General features: G+C 42.7%; 1 protein-coding gene across 1 annotated transcript in view; it reads right to left on the reverse strand.

The window, feature by feature from the left end:
- LOC126278166 (zinc finger and SCAN domain-containing protein 22-like) overlaps positions 1 to 15,837 on the reverse strand; it is a 707,092-nt gene that overhangs the window by 351,489 nt on the left and 339,766 nt on the right. The window lies entirely within an intron of this gene.

The following is a 15,837-nucleotide window of genomic DNA, read 5'->3' on the forward strand; positions in this document are numbered from 1 at the left end:
GATTCTCGTCAGCCCACACATGTGGTGGTGAATCGAGGAAGTACAGTATGTACTGACGAAGCTAAAATGAGCTCTAACATGGAAATTAAGCGTTTCCGGACACATGTCCACATAACATCTTTTCTTTATTTGTGTGTGAGGAATGTTTCCTGAAAGTTTGGCCGTACCTTTTTGTATATATATAGCTTTTCACCCTTTTCGTTTAACTTCCTGTATCCTATTCTTATTTTCCACTTCATGGAACTACCACCCCCTCCCCCCCTTCTCGTTTGTTCCGATATCAATGGAGTCACCTCTTTCTTCCCCTTTCAGGATCTTGATTCCCTTGTAGTTTTAAGCTCAATACCCAGAGGGTAGACTAAACGTGGAAACACCACACATATAAAACACGTTGCAGGAAAACCACTGCACATCAAACCAGCATACGGTCATCGCGAAACGGGTAAATATAGGTCTTGTATGGTTATGAAAGGAATCTTATACCAGTCCTCTAGCAGTAGTGACAAGTCCAGACAACGAGATGGGGATGGATAGACAGCACGCAATCAATCCTCCAAAGTAGACGACAAAGGCTCAATAACACTGAGATCTGGTGACTCTGGTGGTCAGGGGAGATGTGACAATCCATTCTCGTGCTCAAAAAACCAGTCGTGGACGATGCGAAGTCTATGAACAGGGGTCCTGTCTTCGCGGAACACAGCATCACCATTCGGCAACAAATATTGAACCACTGGATGGACTCTATCAGCCAGTATGGTCACTTGATCCTTGGCAGTAATGCGTTCTCCCAGACCAAATGGTGTGCCTGGAATACCGCGAGGTGGCTGCCCAAATCATCACCGAACTCCCGCAGTGTTTCACTCTCGGGACTTAACCTCGACCAGAAGTAGGAAACAATGTTCAACAAGGTTCATCCTGCCAAATGACATTGCTCTAAAGTCAAGGTATTATGGCTTGGGAACTAGAATCGGGAGGTCACAGCCAAATAGCCACAGTCGATGTTTCATTACATCATCGATGAAATTCTTCCTACGTCCATCCAAGGCTTCAAACGGGATTAAAACTGCCAAAGAACTAGGAGGGAACAGCCAGATAGCCAACAGTGGCTATTTACCTGTTTCCTCCCAGTTCTTGGCGACTTCTAATCATAGTCGCTATCTGGATATTTCCTCCCAGTTCTTTGGGACTTTTAATCACGTTTGACGCCTCGGGTACGAGTAGGTAGAATTTTATCGATGACGTAACGAAGCATCGACTGTGTCTATCTGGCTGTCACCTCCCGATTCTATGGGCGTTTAATTACGTTCGACTCCTCTGTCACGATTAGCACGAGTTTCTGTTCGACTGCCTGATGATGTCTAGGACAGGAGAAACTCGTCACATGTGAAGATTAAATAAACCTAAATAGTTCAACCAAGACCAGTTTTTTGTGTATCGATTAATCGAAATATTTACGTTTAAATTACATTTCTACCAATCAGGAGGATAGTTCCCAGAATGAGATTTTCACTCTGCAGCGGAGTGTCCACTGATATGAAACTTCCTGGCAGATCAAAACTGTGTGCCTAACTGAGACTCGAACTCGGAACCTTTGCCTTTAGCGGGCAAGTACTCTACCATCTGAGCTACCGAAGCACGACCCACGCCCCGTCCTCACAGCTGTATTTCTGCCAGTACCTCGTCTCCGCAATATCCTTTCTTTCAGGAGTGCTAGTTCTGCAAGTTTCGCAGGAGAGCTTCTGTAAAGTTTGGAAGGTAGGAGACGAGGTGCTGGCAGAAGTAAGGCTGTGAGGACGGGGCGTGAGTCGTGCTTGGGTAGCTCAGATGGTAGAGCAATTTCCCGCGAAAGGCAAAGTTCCCGAGTTAGAGTTTCGGTCTGGCACACAGTTTTGATCTGCCAGGAAGTTCAGGAGAATAGTTCATACCCAAGTCAGTGGCGATTTGTAAACACACATCCCAGCTATCTCGTAAAAGACTCTTTTGCGGACACTTGTTTAATTAGGACATTTTTTTGCTTTCAACCGTACCAGTTTTCTCTATAACTACGTTATAGTCGGTGCGTGCTTAGTATAAGAGACGCCTGAAATAATTATTTCGCGGTATGCGAGAGCGCGCAGACAGATGCGCTCTGGTGGCGCCGGCAACTTTTGCTCTGCTTATTCACGACGGCCACTCTTCCATTTGGTCCGGAGCTCATCAGCTGAGCCGCAGGTAGGGCTGCAGCAGGAAATGACCAGAGCAAACTACAAGTGGTACACGATGCACGCCGGCCACCAATTACTGTGAGCGCAGGCGCAGAGCCGTCCAGGTCCTCGACATCTCGTTCATCTCCCGCTCCGTCCGCTGCCACGTCCCGTATGAATGAAACCGACAAGTGCGTTCGCACACACACACACACATACACACGTACGCACGCACACACGGCGACTATGGGCGAGACGTCTGACAGGATGACTCGTGTGTGACAAGCAGAATGGAGAGGAATCCGGCGCGGCGGCCTCGGCGGCGCGGTGTACAGTACGTCATGTCATTCCAGTCTTTTGTCGCGCGCGCACCTGGAGCTGGAGCGCACGCCGCTTTTTGTGGCCGGTCGCTACCGCGGTACTGGTTGCGCCATCGCGGGGTCCGCTCGCGCAAACTCACTGCACGTCTGCGGAGCCGGCCGCTCACACGCTTACGGCCGCACGTCAGCGTTTTCGCCGTGATTGAAACATTACGCGCGGCTGACAGGTGGCGCTTCTGTGGTCCGTCCGAGTGGCTCGATTAGATCCCTGCGGTGATAATGGTTGTTGCCGTCGCTCGTCAAGTGCTGTGCAGCACTCAGCTTTCTGTTTCTTTCCAAGCCGCGGAAGAGTAAATTCAGCGGCGTATCTGATGGTCGCGTATCTATCTATCTATCGCCTGAGTCTTGTCCCATAGTTACGCACAGTCAGCCATCGTAAATCTGATTTGGCATGTTAATGTTTAAGGGGTGGTCGGATGCCTTTCCTGCTGCCACCCCGTACCACCCCCCCCCCCACCCCCCCGACGGAATTAGTGTACCCCAACTGTCTGCGCCGAATGTAATCCATGGAATAGTGCGAATGTGTTCAGATGTCTGAGAGCCGTGTAACTGAGGCGGAACATGGGGACCAGCCCGGTATTCACCTAGCGGGATGTGGAAAACTGCCTAAAAACCACATCCAGGCTGTCCGGCACTTCGGCCCTCGTTGTTAATCCGACGGGCGGTTCAGATCCGGAGCCGGCGCGCCTTCCCGAGTCCAGGAAGCAGCGCGTTAGCGATCACGGCGACCCTGGCGGGTATCTGATGGTCGCGTATATCCGGCAGTATATTCTACCAAAGAGGAAGCAGAAGCTGTAGAATACTCAGCGTCCTTCAGTAATGTATCTAGAGCGTTCACGTCAACCACTCTCACCAACATTTAAGTATATTTTTCAATTGTTCAAATGTTTGTGAGTTCCGAAGGAATCAAACTGCTGAGGTCATAGGTTCCTAGACTTACGCACTACTTAAACCAACTTATGTTAAGAAGCCGACCTCAGGGAAGATCAGTTTGGATTCCGTAGGAATGTTGGAACACGTGAGGCAATACTGGCCCTACGAGTTATCTTAGAAAATAGATTAAGGAAAGGCAAACCTACGTTTCTAGCATCTGTAGACTTAGAGAAAGCTTTTGACAAGGTTGACTGGACAACTCTCTTTCAAATTCTAAAGGTGTCAGGGGTGAAATACGGGAAGCGAAAGGCTGTTTACAATTTGTACAGAAACAAGATGGCAGTTATAAGAGTCGAGGGGCATGAAAGGGAAGCAGTGGTTGGGAAAGGAGTGAGACAGGGTTGTGGGCTATCCCCGACGTTATTCAATCTGTATATTAACCAAGCAGTAAAAGAAACATAGGAAAATTTAGGAATGGGAATTAAAGTCCATGGAGAAGAAATAAAAAAATTGAGGTTCACTGATGACATTGTAATTCTGTCAGGGACAGAAAAGGACCTGGAAGAGCAGTTGAACGGAATGGACAGTGTCTTGAAAGGAGAATATAAAATGAACATCAACAAAAGCAAAACTAGGATAATGGAACGTAGTCGAAGTAAGTCGGATGATGCTGAGGGAATTAGATTAGGTAATGAGACACTTAAAGTAATGGATACGTTTTGCTATTTGAGAAGCAAAATAACTGATGATGGTCGAAGTAGAGAGGATATAAAATGTAGACTGCCAATGGCAAGGAAAAACGTTTCTGAAGAAGACAAATTTGTTAACATCGAGTACAGGTTTAGGTGTCAGGAAGTCGTTTCTGAAAGTTTTTGTATAGAGTGTAGCCACGTATGGAAGGCAAACATGGACGATAAATAGTTTAGACAAGAAGAGAATAGAGGCTTTCGAAATGCGGTGCTACAGAAGAATGCTGAAGATTAGATGGGTAGATCACATAACTAATGATCAGGTATTGAATACAAATGTGAAGAAGAGAAATTTGTGGCACAACTAGAAGAAGGGATCGCTGAGGATTGAGAGTGAAACAAAGAGACAAGGAATAAATGAGAAATAGTAGGCATTAGATTAAAGAGAAACTTAGGCTACCATCAAAACCGGGGACCACAATGTAGATGAAGTTAAAGAATTCTACTGTCTTGCAAACAAAAAACCCCTGACGGAGGAAGCAAGAACGAATGGTTCAAATCGGACTTAACGCGATATGACTTAACATCTTAGCTGTATGGTACTTAACATCTGCCGTCATCAGTCCCCTAGAACTTAGGACTACTTAAACCTAACTAACCTAAGGACATCACACTCATCCATGCCCGAAGCAGGATTCGAACCTGCGACCGTAGAGGTCACGCGACTCCAGACTGAAGCGCCTAGAACCGTTCGGCAACAGTGGCCGGCAAGTAAGAACGACATAAAAAGCGGACTGGCACAGTTCTGAAAAGAATTTCACGCCAGAAACTATGCATTGTGTTTTGTAGCAGTAACGAAACGATTTACAAAATGATTTAGACAAGATACCTGTACAAAGAGTGGGATTTGACTCTAAATCATGGAAAGTGTGAACTCATCCACATGAGACTAAAAAGACACCGCTACATTTCAGTTACATGATAAATCACACAAACCTAAAGGCTGTGAACTCAACTAAATACTTAGTGATTATGATTACGAATAACTTAAATTATAACGCTCACGTAGATAACGTTGTGCGGAAAGCAAATCAAAGACTGTGATTTATTGGCAGAACACTTAGAAGATTTAATAAGTTTACAAAAAAACTACTTACACTACACTTGTCTATCCTATTCTGGAGTATTTCTATACGGTGTGGGATTCGCATCAGATGGGATTGACGGAGGACATCGAAAAAGTTCAAAAGAGGGCAACTCGTTTAGTGCTATTGCGAAATAGGGAACAAGTGCCACGGATGTGGTACAAGAACTAGAGTGGCTGTCTTTAAAACAAAGGCATTTTTCGCTGCTGCCGGACCTTCTCATGAATTTCCAATCACCAACTCTCTGCTCAGAGTGTGAAAATCTTTGTTGACGCCCACCTGCATATGGAGAAATTATCGTCATAATAAAATAGGGGAAGGAAAGCTCGCAAGGAAAGATTTAAGAATTAGTTTTTCCCGCCCGCTGTTCGAGAGTGGAACGGTAAAGAAGTAGTATAAAGGTGGTGCGATGAACCCTCTGACAGGCACTTAACTGTGAATTGCAGAGTAATCATGTAGATGTAGACGTTGAGCGCTAATATACGTGCTGTGGCATGGCCATTTAGTCTACCAGTGATCCGTTTTGACATTTAGCATTTGGTGTCTCTCACATAATCAGCGAATGCATGAGCATTCTCTACAGTTGGAGCTTAGTATTATCAGTAGGAGCAGCAACAGTAGAAACAGACGATTACACGTGAAGGTTTGTTCCATCTGGTTGTAGATTTTCCAAGAACTCCTATGTTTCACACTGATGTTTGGACACTAGTGAGAAGTGTGTAGTGTTGCAAACCGGCCGGCCGCTGTGGCCGAGCGGTTCTAGGTTCTTCAGTCTGGAACCGCACGACCGCTAGGGTCGCCGATTCGAATCTTGCCTCAGGCATGGTTATGTGTGATGTCCTTAGGTTAGTTAGGTTTAAGTAGTTCTAAGTTCTAGGTGACTGTTGACCTCAGATGTTAAGTCCCATAGCGCTCAGAGTCATCTGAGCCATTTTAAGTGCCACAAACCAATGTGAAACCATACCAAAAACATCATTGTCAAACGGGAAAATACCTACTAAATGAGAAAGCAGACGACATTTGCAGATGCAAACGGAAATCAGGGGAAAATGCTGTAGGTAAATATCAAACTTCAATATCTTTTTTGTACCGGACTATTTCTAAATCTTTAATGTAAACCAAAATTGTAAACAAGTTTCGTTGCAAACTATTGCTGAAGTCAATCAAATCAAACGCGTATAGTAAAATAAATACGAATTTATTTAGCAGTTGCAAAGCCGAATTTTAAATAAATTTAACAAGATATACTGATTAGTTCCACGACTGAGTAGCTTTGACTCTCATGCTCCTGCGGGAACTAATTAGTAAATAAACAGAAAATTTATAAACGACGCGGCGAAGTGGAAACCACCGGGAAACCCGCTGGTCGGTCGTCGCGTTTCGCCGAGGGGAAATTTCGCCCGCCGTCAGCGGTAGGGCACGGTCTCGCGACTGCCGTCACGTCGCCTCGGTGGGAGGCTCCCGGCAAAAAGCGGGCGCCGACACAGGCGGCGGCGAGGCAAGAAGCGCCGCAAAGCGAGAAACAATTCAAAACACTTGTTGGTTTATGTCCGGTCGCGCCCGGCCGGGGCAAAAAGCGGCGACGGCGCGCCGGCATCTCTCACGACGCTACGAGGCCCTTTACGGACATCCGGTAATTACACGAGCAGAACGGGCCGCGATCCTTTACGGTGACACCTTTTAGCCACGTCGAGTTTCGAGCCGGTTTCTTTATCGAGTGACGGATTGCTTCTGACAATACGGGGGAGTGCAAGAAACATGCAGTGTGCAGTCGAGTACGTGCACGTGGCCGCTTCGTGTTTTCATACCTGGTGCAGCATGTTACGTCCGTGGAGTCGTGCAGTGGAGAAATCCCCGTCTGGCGATCCAGATTTAGGTTTTCCGAGGTTTCTTTGAATCACATCAGGATGATATCGGAATAGTGCTTTCGCGAGACGTCGGCATATTGTCTTCCTATCACACGTCGTCGATGAGGTGTTAATTTTCAATTTGCTTTCGAGTTTCATTTCCGCGTTTGGAATCTGCTGCTCTCGATAGATCCATACACTACAAGCAATGCCGCGCTGTCTCAGACGCCATGTCACGGATTGCGCGCCACTCCCGTCGGAGGTTCGAGTGCTCCCTCGGACATGGATGTGAGTGTTGTTCTTAGCATAAGTTAGATTAAGTTAGTTAAAGTAGTGGTGTAAGTCTAGGGACCGATGACCTCAGCAGTTTGGTCCCCTAGGAATTCACACACATTTGTATATTTCTGAATTATAAGCACTAGCTTTTTCTGGAAATAAAATCAGTAACATAATGAAACCTTTTCATTTTTATTCTATTCGTTTATATATTTATTTGCAACAATTCTAATGTCATGGACGAAATTAATTTAATATTTATGCTAATGTTTTCGTTTGACCAGTCTTTCTTAACCTCCTCCATTTCTTTCAACCTCGAAAATCTAATACTCCATGCACAAAGTACCGACAGTAATTTGAGTTACTGGTGACTAACTAAAAATAATTAGGATTATCCAGATCGTGAAACTAAGTCCAGAGTGACTGGAACTATAATTGACAGGAGTTGAAGTTTTGTGCCAAAATCCATGACCCGCGACTGTACAAACTCACGTTGCACATATAAACTTGTTAATGATGCAGGATGTCTAGTTGTTAATGTAATCCACATTAATATAATCAGTAGCCTCTACTAAGCTTTCAATTAATGTCAGAATGCCATCTGTTTACATAAAGAGGCTTTTGGCGTGCGATATTTAAAGGATTATTTAGAGCATCGTGTTGTGTGATTTTCTTTGCACGTAGTTTTTTAATAGCTGTTGCCTTTGTTACAGTTTTCTTCGTGTTTATCATTTATCTCAGTGGTTAAAATTATTTTTTAAATATTTCTCTGTTCACAGGTCGTCATTTATTGGGACATTAAAGAAACGTTTGGATAAATAATTAATTATTAACGTTTTCCTACTGTCTGGAACACAAAAAAGGCTTTTTCTTTATCATGAATGATTTCAGTTCTTTTCGTTAACCATTGTCATGTCTTTTGGCTCGAGTATCTCGTGAATTTAACGTAAAGCGCACAGATTTGTGATCAACAGAGGCTTCAAATCACGTGACTGTTAATGATCACATTTGTTGAACTGATGCGTAACTGGTCATAATAAATGAAAAGATCCTTAAAAAAATATAGTTGCGTATCTACGACCCGGCGCGATGACCCACGTTCAATTTCTATTTGAACCAATGGTTTCTTCTGGGGGCGCTGGAACGGTACCGACCGAGGTTTCTGAACTTACGAATAACCATTTGCTTATACATTTCTGCTTTTTGGGAAGTACTGTAGCACACCTATTGTAGAAACATGAAAGAAACAATCGTCTACTGAATATTATTACCACCTCATTTTCATTTTTGTGAATAGTTTCATCAATTTTAGTCTAGTATTTAAATTTCAAAGTCATCAGTATTTTATTTCCTGCTCATCCCTGCTTCACTAAATACTAAATGCAAACATGCACCGACAACAATTTAGAACTGGGATCTGGAAGGAATCTTACGAGATAAAGGCCCTTAAAGGAGTGAATTCAGTAACCTGATGACATCGCCTTATAGTTATAGTGGACAAAAAATATTTTCCGAATTTGAACACTTTGTGTTTACAGACCATTACCTTTACCGACATACATAGCCGTATTTCCAATATTCACGAAAAAGACGTATTTAGTAGCCTTCACACAGCAACAGAGGATTGTCTTAGGTAAAGACAGTTTTTAAGCTAGGCTATTTAATTCGCAAACCACTGTCATGAAATGACAAAATTCCGAATTTAGTTCAAATAAGTAAACAAAAAAATAAAAAAATAATTGATTTAAACTAGGAAGATTAATGTCCTACATGATTTTAATCATATTTTTTTTCTTAACGGATTTGGATGTAATTTGTTGCTTCATTGAATTCACACCTCAGAGAGACTATACGATTTCTTATTGTAGCGCGACAGCTGCGTAGTATTCACCACGAAAGAATAGTACTGTCCACGGTAGCCTGTTCTTCAAAGTCGTGAGTTTTACCCTCCTCACAAAAATTAACAGAGGTTATGAATTTTCTTCAACGAGGCTGTTAAATGTAGTAAAGGGATAACTACAAACAATCGGTTTTCGCTTACACTGGTTATTTTCATCCCCAGTTTAACCTGAATGTTAAAACCATTGAAAATAATCGATATCTGAAATAACGGATTTCTGGTTTTACATTGCTGTTATTTCCAACAATAAACGTGGGCATCGCACCAAGGCTGCATAGGTCTACGACTCCTGCATACATCTGAGTTATACATTTCAAAATATATAGAATCAAATTATCGAATAAAATAGGTAAGTAAAAGCTCTGTTTCTCGAATAATAATGACGGTTTGAATACTACAAAAAATTCACCGGTACTCTCATACTGATTCAGATTTTTTAAATATCTGTCAAAAATCACGATGTAATCGAGGATTATACCACTGTTTAGGTATTACGGATGGTAGGTGCCAAAGGTTGTAAGTTAAGGTTGGAGAATTTTATTTTTCATTTTACGTTGTCCGTTTCTAAAGGTCGGAAGCAGATAATGGCATATTACGTAGACACAGGTGTCAGATCAACTAATTTCTGTTTTTATTGTACTACGAATAAATTGTTAAGTTTTTATTCCATTGCTCACTCCATGATTTTCTTTTTTATTTATTTCATAGAAATGGGACACAAATAATAAGCTTATGAGTAAAATCTATGGCGGTACTATTCTTAAACTGTTTCGAAAAAGCCGTTTTTTATTCAAACATATATCTTTATTTTAAAACGGTAATTGAAATACAGTAGATTTTTTGCTACCAAAAGCAAAATGCTCTTTCAGAAGATTCAAATTAACGATTCAGCTAGTGGGAAAAACCAGGAATTATTACATGAAAATAGTCGAAATTTCAATAATGAATTAATCCAGTAGCGAATATTTATTGTCCAATCTGTCCGTATGTACTATGTGTCACGTGTTGCTCTGTAACTTGATTCCTTTCACCAGGAACAATATCAGTCAAAGACGATATTCCACTTTCAGAGGTTACAGAACGTTCTACGTAGCTTTTTTTTTTAGTTTTATCTACAACTAAAAATGTTAGCAGCTTTGCTGTAGCAAATTGCTATACATCAGTTTTTACACCAGATTATCATTAAAAAGGAGAAATAACTGTTGTCAGTGAGGCCAAACAAATAGCAAAAAGTAACTGTTATTCAGACTCAAAATACCGGTATCAGATTTAAGCGGTCGATGTTTCCAATCCCTATCTTTTCCCCATTGACCGTATGCTCAGATCGTACTATGAGAAATAGTTCATTGTTGCCTGATGGTTATTTCCCTATGTGTCAAGTGCATGCTGTGGTGACACGGCTTTTGGGAAATGTCAGTGAACGGCACGTCCGCTGGCCACATTTTCAAGAGCTCTGGTCTATATCGGGGATGGCCGCCACGCGCCACGCGGGTTGCCCACCTCCCAGGCGCAACAGGTAGCTGGCAGGCGGCTGCCCGCGCTTCCGGCGCTGCGCTGCGGCTGCGGTGTGCGTCACGCGCTATTGGCGCCGTGATTGGGAGAGGCACGTCGGCCACGAGCGGGCAGCCTGCCTGCGGTCGCTGACTCCTGACTCCCGCTGAGCCAAAAAACCGTGGCCAGGCCTGCTGCACGGCTCTCGCCATACCTCGCACTGCATCGGAATGCTACGCCTGTGCGGACGCCTTGCCGCCCCCCTACCTCCCCCCAAAATAATTGGGCCCAACACTCTGTTTTTCACAGAGAGACGTCAGTTTCTTTAACTGTACCTTCTTAGGTATCTCTCTATTAGTCAGTCACTATCACAGCCTGTGATAATATCTCTTAAATGAAACTGGAGTTGATAGCCGGCCGCTGTCGTTTTAGTCGCTTAAGTCTGGAACCACTCGACCGCTACGGTCGCAGGTTCGAATCCTGCCTCGAGTATGGATCTGTGTGATTTCCTTAGGTTAGTTAGGTTTAAGTAGTTCTAAGTTGTAGGGGACTGATGACCTCAGATGTTAAGTCCCATGGTGCTCAGAGCCATTTGAACCATTGTTTTGGAGTTGATAGCCTTACGAAAAACTGGTTTGAATTGTATTTAACAAATAGAATGTAAAAAGTTGTGCTCAATAATTCAGACCATGTCGGAAAGACAGAGAATTTTAGTGACCAAGCACTCCGTCTTCAGGCCATGAGGGGCCTACCAGGACTATCTGGCCGCCGTGTCATCCCCAGTGGAGAATGCGGATAGGAGGGGCGTCGGGTCAGCACATCACTCTCCCGGTCGTTATGATGGTATTCTTGACCGAAGCCGCTACTATTCGGTCGGGTAGCTCCTCAATTGGCATCACGAGGCTGAGTGCATCCCGAAACATGGCAAGAGCGCATGGCGGCCTGGATGGTCACCCATCCAAGTGCCGATCATGCCCGACAGCGCTTAACTTCGGTGATCTCACGGGAACCGGTGTATCCACTGCGGCAAGGCCGCAAGGTTGAAGTTTTGTTTGCGAATGTCCATCCACTTAACATTCAACAAACAATATTGGTACTTCTTGCAGACGGTCCTAGTGTTATAAAAAATCCGTTTAATGAGAAAGCTGCAGATGAGTGTGCAAATAATGTTTCTGCAAAGAACTCTTAAGTGTTTCTTTCTCAATTCGAGTCGTTCAGATGACCTATGGAACTTGTAATTAACTAACTAAATAATTACCTAGGTGCACAGTTGACTATATTGAGGACTACTAGGTGCTTGAAAAACACAGGAGCAATGATTAACATACAAAATGGTTCAAATGGCTCGGAGCACTATGGGACTTAACATCTGAGGTCATCAGTCCACTAGAACTTAGAACTAATTAAACCTAACTAACTTAAGGTCATCACAAACATCCATGCCCGAGGCAGGATTCCAACCTGCGACCGTAGCAGTCGCACGGTTCCGGACTGAAGCGCCTAGAACCGCTCGGCCACCACGGCCGGCAGGTTAACATATCAACAAGACAAAATTACTTGCATACCAGTAATAGACAATATTTTCTTAAAACCTAAAGGAAGCAGTTGAAGAAAGAGTACCCCATCAGGTTCAGTAACAGTAGGCTATGGCAGTGAAGCAAGCGTAATGTGCGGCATCATACGTACCGTGAATGTTTACTTATGCTACTGTGAGTCTGGCTGCTCTAGAGCAGGGCCAGCCATGACATCCAGAACACCACGCGGGTCAAGTGTGCTGGCCACGATTCAGCATATCTCGTTCGTCCCAAGAAGCAGCTGATACAACCCGACATTTCATTCACTGTCAGGGGGTGTTATTTTTCAGTCGGTACAAGTCTCTTCATTTCGGTAGAATCGTGATGTCAGCGCTCTTTACTCTTCGCTATTTGTGAGTGGTATGAAAGACGTTCACAGGTCTAGTGGGTGTATCCACAAAAAGGTTATATGGTCACAAGCCCTTAAAAATAAATGGGAATGACCGAAGAGAGGGATGAGAATTCTCAATACCTATTACGCCCTCGTATGAGCGACGATTAATACAGATTTGCTGAAGTAATATTGCAATGACCGTGTAAATGTAACATTGCAAACAGAAAATAGTCTAATGGCGGTACTGACTTTAAAGAAAGAGCAAAAAATTACAATGATCGACAGATGGGATTTATTGGACAGCACCAATTTTTCAGGCATGCAGTACGTGAAGAACCTTGTGGAATGAATAGTGCAATTTCTGAAGTCGGAAGCATTATTCAACTGTCAGTTGCGGTAGCTTTCGACGGAAATGAACGTAGTCTATGGAGGTATTATATATTACAGCAAAGTACATAGGTTAAGTCAAGGGGCAAGCTTGCACCAAGTTTTCGATTTAAAACTCGCTATTGTGGAATTTATGAAGGAAAAAGTACTGCAGGAACAAAAATTAAAACATTCGGAATGGACTGCAGCTCTCGCATTTTGAATGGACTTGACGGCACACTGCCCACAGCAAAATATTGCAAGGTGAGAAACAAATTCTTTCTGATTTGATGGGGATGTGTTTAAGACGAAAATCGCATTGCAGAAGGTTCTCGTTCTGACAAACACAATCCACTTCCCAAACTCACTACCGTTAAAGTAAATGTGAGCTTTGAAGAGTTCATTGAGGTCTTAACAGAATGACAAGCTGAATATGGATTAGTATTTTCTGTATTCAGCTTTGGCGTGATCAGGAATATTAGTAGTCGGCGCATTAATGGTTCAAATAGCTCTGAGCACTATGGGACTTAACATCTCAGGTCATCAGTCCCCTAGAACTTAAGACTATTTAAACCTAACTAAGGACGTCACACATATCCATACCCGAGGCAGGATTCGAACCTGCGACCGTAGCGGTCTCGTGGTTCCAGACTGAAGCGCCTAGAACCGCTCGGCCACCAGCGCCCGGCTCGGCATGTTTTGTATATATGATTATTTTAATTATGACATGCCGACATCCAGAGTGTTCCATGAGCTTTACACGTTCATTTGTGACATGACACGATAAAAATTGCAGATGGTGGATATTGTATGAATTGTAAAGTTGAAAATCCAAAGCTGGTAACACGGTCTTACCGTCACCTGTTATCTCAATAAATGCTTCGCTAGCGATCTTGGCTGTTTGGGGTTTTTCGTTGTTCACTATTACAGTACATATAAAGACTATATCTTGTTGTAGATTTTTCCATAAGATTAAATGATTTAACTACCTTGTCCGTTTATTACAGTTCTGTATTGTCATACGTTCTGGTACGAACTCACGTAACTGATTCGTAACGCCCCATAGGACCTGAAGTGTTTTATCTCAGTAAGAGGAGATAGCTATAGTCTGATATTTACCTGCTCGCACAGCGTAACGCGTACAATGTTAACTTGCGCGTGAGGGTGGTGAACCTGACTGGGATTGAACCCACGCCACATATGAACTACTCTGGGCTGGTACGCCTGTTGTCCTGAGTGTGGTTTTGAGGCGGTTTTCCAGGATTGTTCAAGCAAAGGCTGGTCTGGTTTCCAAATAACGTCTAGAAACAGTTACAACACGATAACCCACAGAGAACGTTCACACGATTCGCAGACAGATAGCACACACGACTACCATCTCTTAAGCCTACTAGACGACTGTGCCTTTAAGAAAGATATCGTATCACAAAATTAAATACTAAAGTAACAGTTCCCAAATCCTGACGAGCGGACTCCGTATTAAGAACGATAACCACCAGGGGAAAAAAGCATCGTTATTACCGGACTAGCAGCCTCGCATTGCTTCATACAAATATTACTAAGTATCTATGGCTGGGTGACTTGCTTAAAATATGAAGTGAGGAGTGAAATAACGCATGACGCTCTCGATCAGAGTTACATCGCGCCTCGCTTTCGGAAAGAGTTTCCAAAGAGCGAGTTAAAGCTTGATGTTCTCGAGCTGTAGCAAGTCTCCCTCAGGTATTCACCGACTATTGAGACCGCACAGTCCTCGGTTTTTAGGCGTTCTAGCGTACTGAGAAAGACTCTACTATTTTCCAAGAATTTTTATTGGTAAACAGAACTAAATCGAAGAGTAATATCACAAAGCATCAAAATCACAAAGCAAATTCAGTAATTTCGTTTTCCCTAGTCAAGAAGTCACATATAAAAAACTATCGAAAAATGAAAAACAATTTTGTTAAGTTCTTATTATACAAAACGAAATCAGTATATCCATATGTCCTAGCCAAGAAAAGTTAATTTGTATTCATAAAAATAAAATAGCAGAACTTCATTCGGTCACTTATGTAAAGTTCAGTAGTTGCGAAAATACTTCTGAGGTAAAAAAAAAAAACTAACAGAGCCATCTGTTGGTTCTATGGTGTTCTACGAAACTAGCAGGGCCATCTCTTGGTTCTTCGGTGTAGTACACTATGATGATGGTATCACTGAGCTAAACATCCGACTGAACTATATTAAGATATCTTTTTCCTTATGCTCCGATTTTTATGAATTAAAGCCTGTATGATGCCCCAAGCTACGCTCTATTTACCTGTGACACCAACTAAAAATTCGCCTTTTATTTTGAGGACTAAAGTGTTCAAGGAGACAAAGTTTCTCAACACAGTGTTACTGTGTTCTGTTATATTCCCTACATCACCGGCAATCAGGTTTTGGAAAAATTTTTCAATACACAGACAGGACATTTTTACAGATTTATTATTAGTATAGATGTAGATATAGATTTGGTGTGATTGATTTAACCATAGCACTACCAAGGAGGTTAGGAGGATTAAATTATGCCCAAGTTTTGAAAATATTGTAATCCATTTAGTTACTTTATATTTTAAAAATTTGTTGTTTTCAATGAATTCTTTTAGTAGGTATCATATACATTTTAAAATTTCCAATTGAACTTACAATAAAAATTTAAATAGCAGTAGTAGATATCACATGCCTAGTGAATATTTTACTCAATATTTCCAGGTTCAAGGCCTGACTTACACATCAGTAGCTCTTTAAAAAGTATGTTGAGAGT

Source organism: Schistocerca gregaria, chromosome 6 (assembly GCF_023897955.1).
Source record: "Schistocerca gregaria isolate iqSchGreg1 chromosome 6, iqSchGreg1.2, whole genome shotgun sequence".
Classification (NCBI taxonomy): domain Eukaryota; kingdom Metazoa; phylum Arthropoda; class Insecta; order Orthoptera; family Acrididae; genus Schistocerca; species Schistocerca gregaria.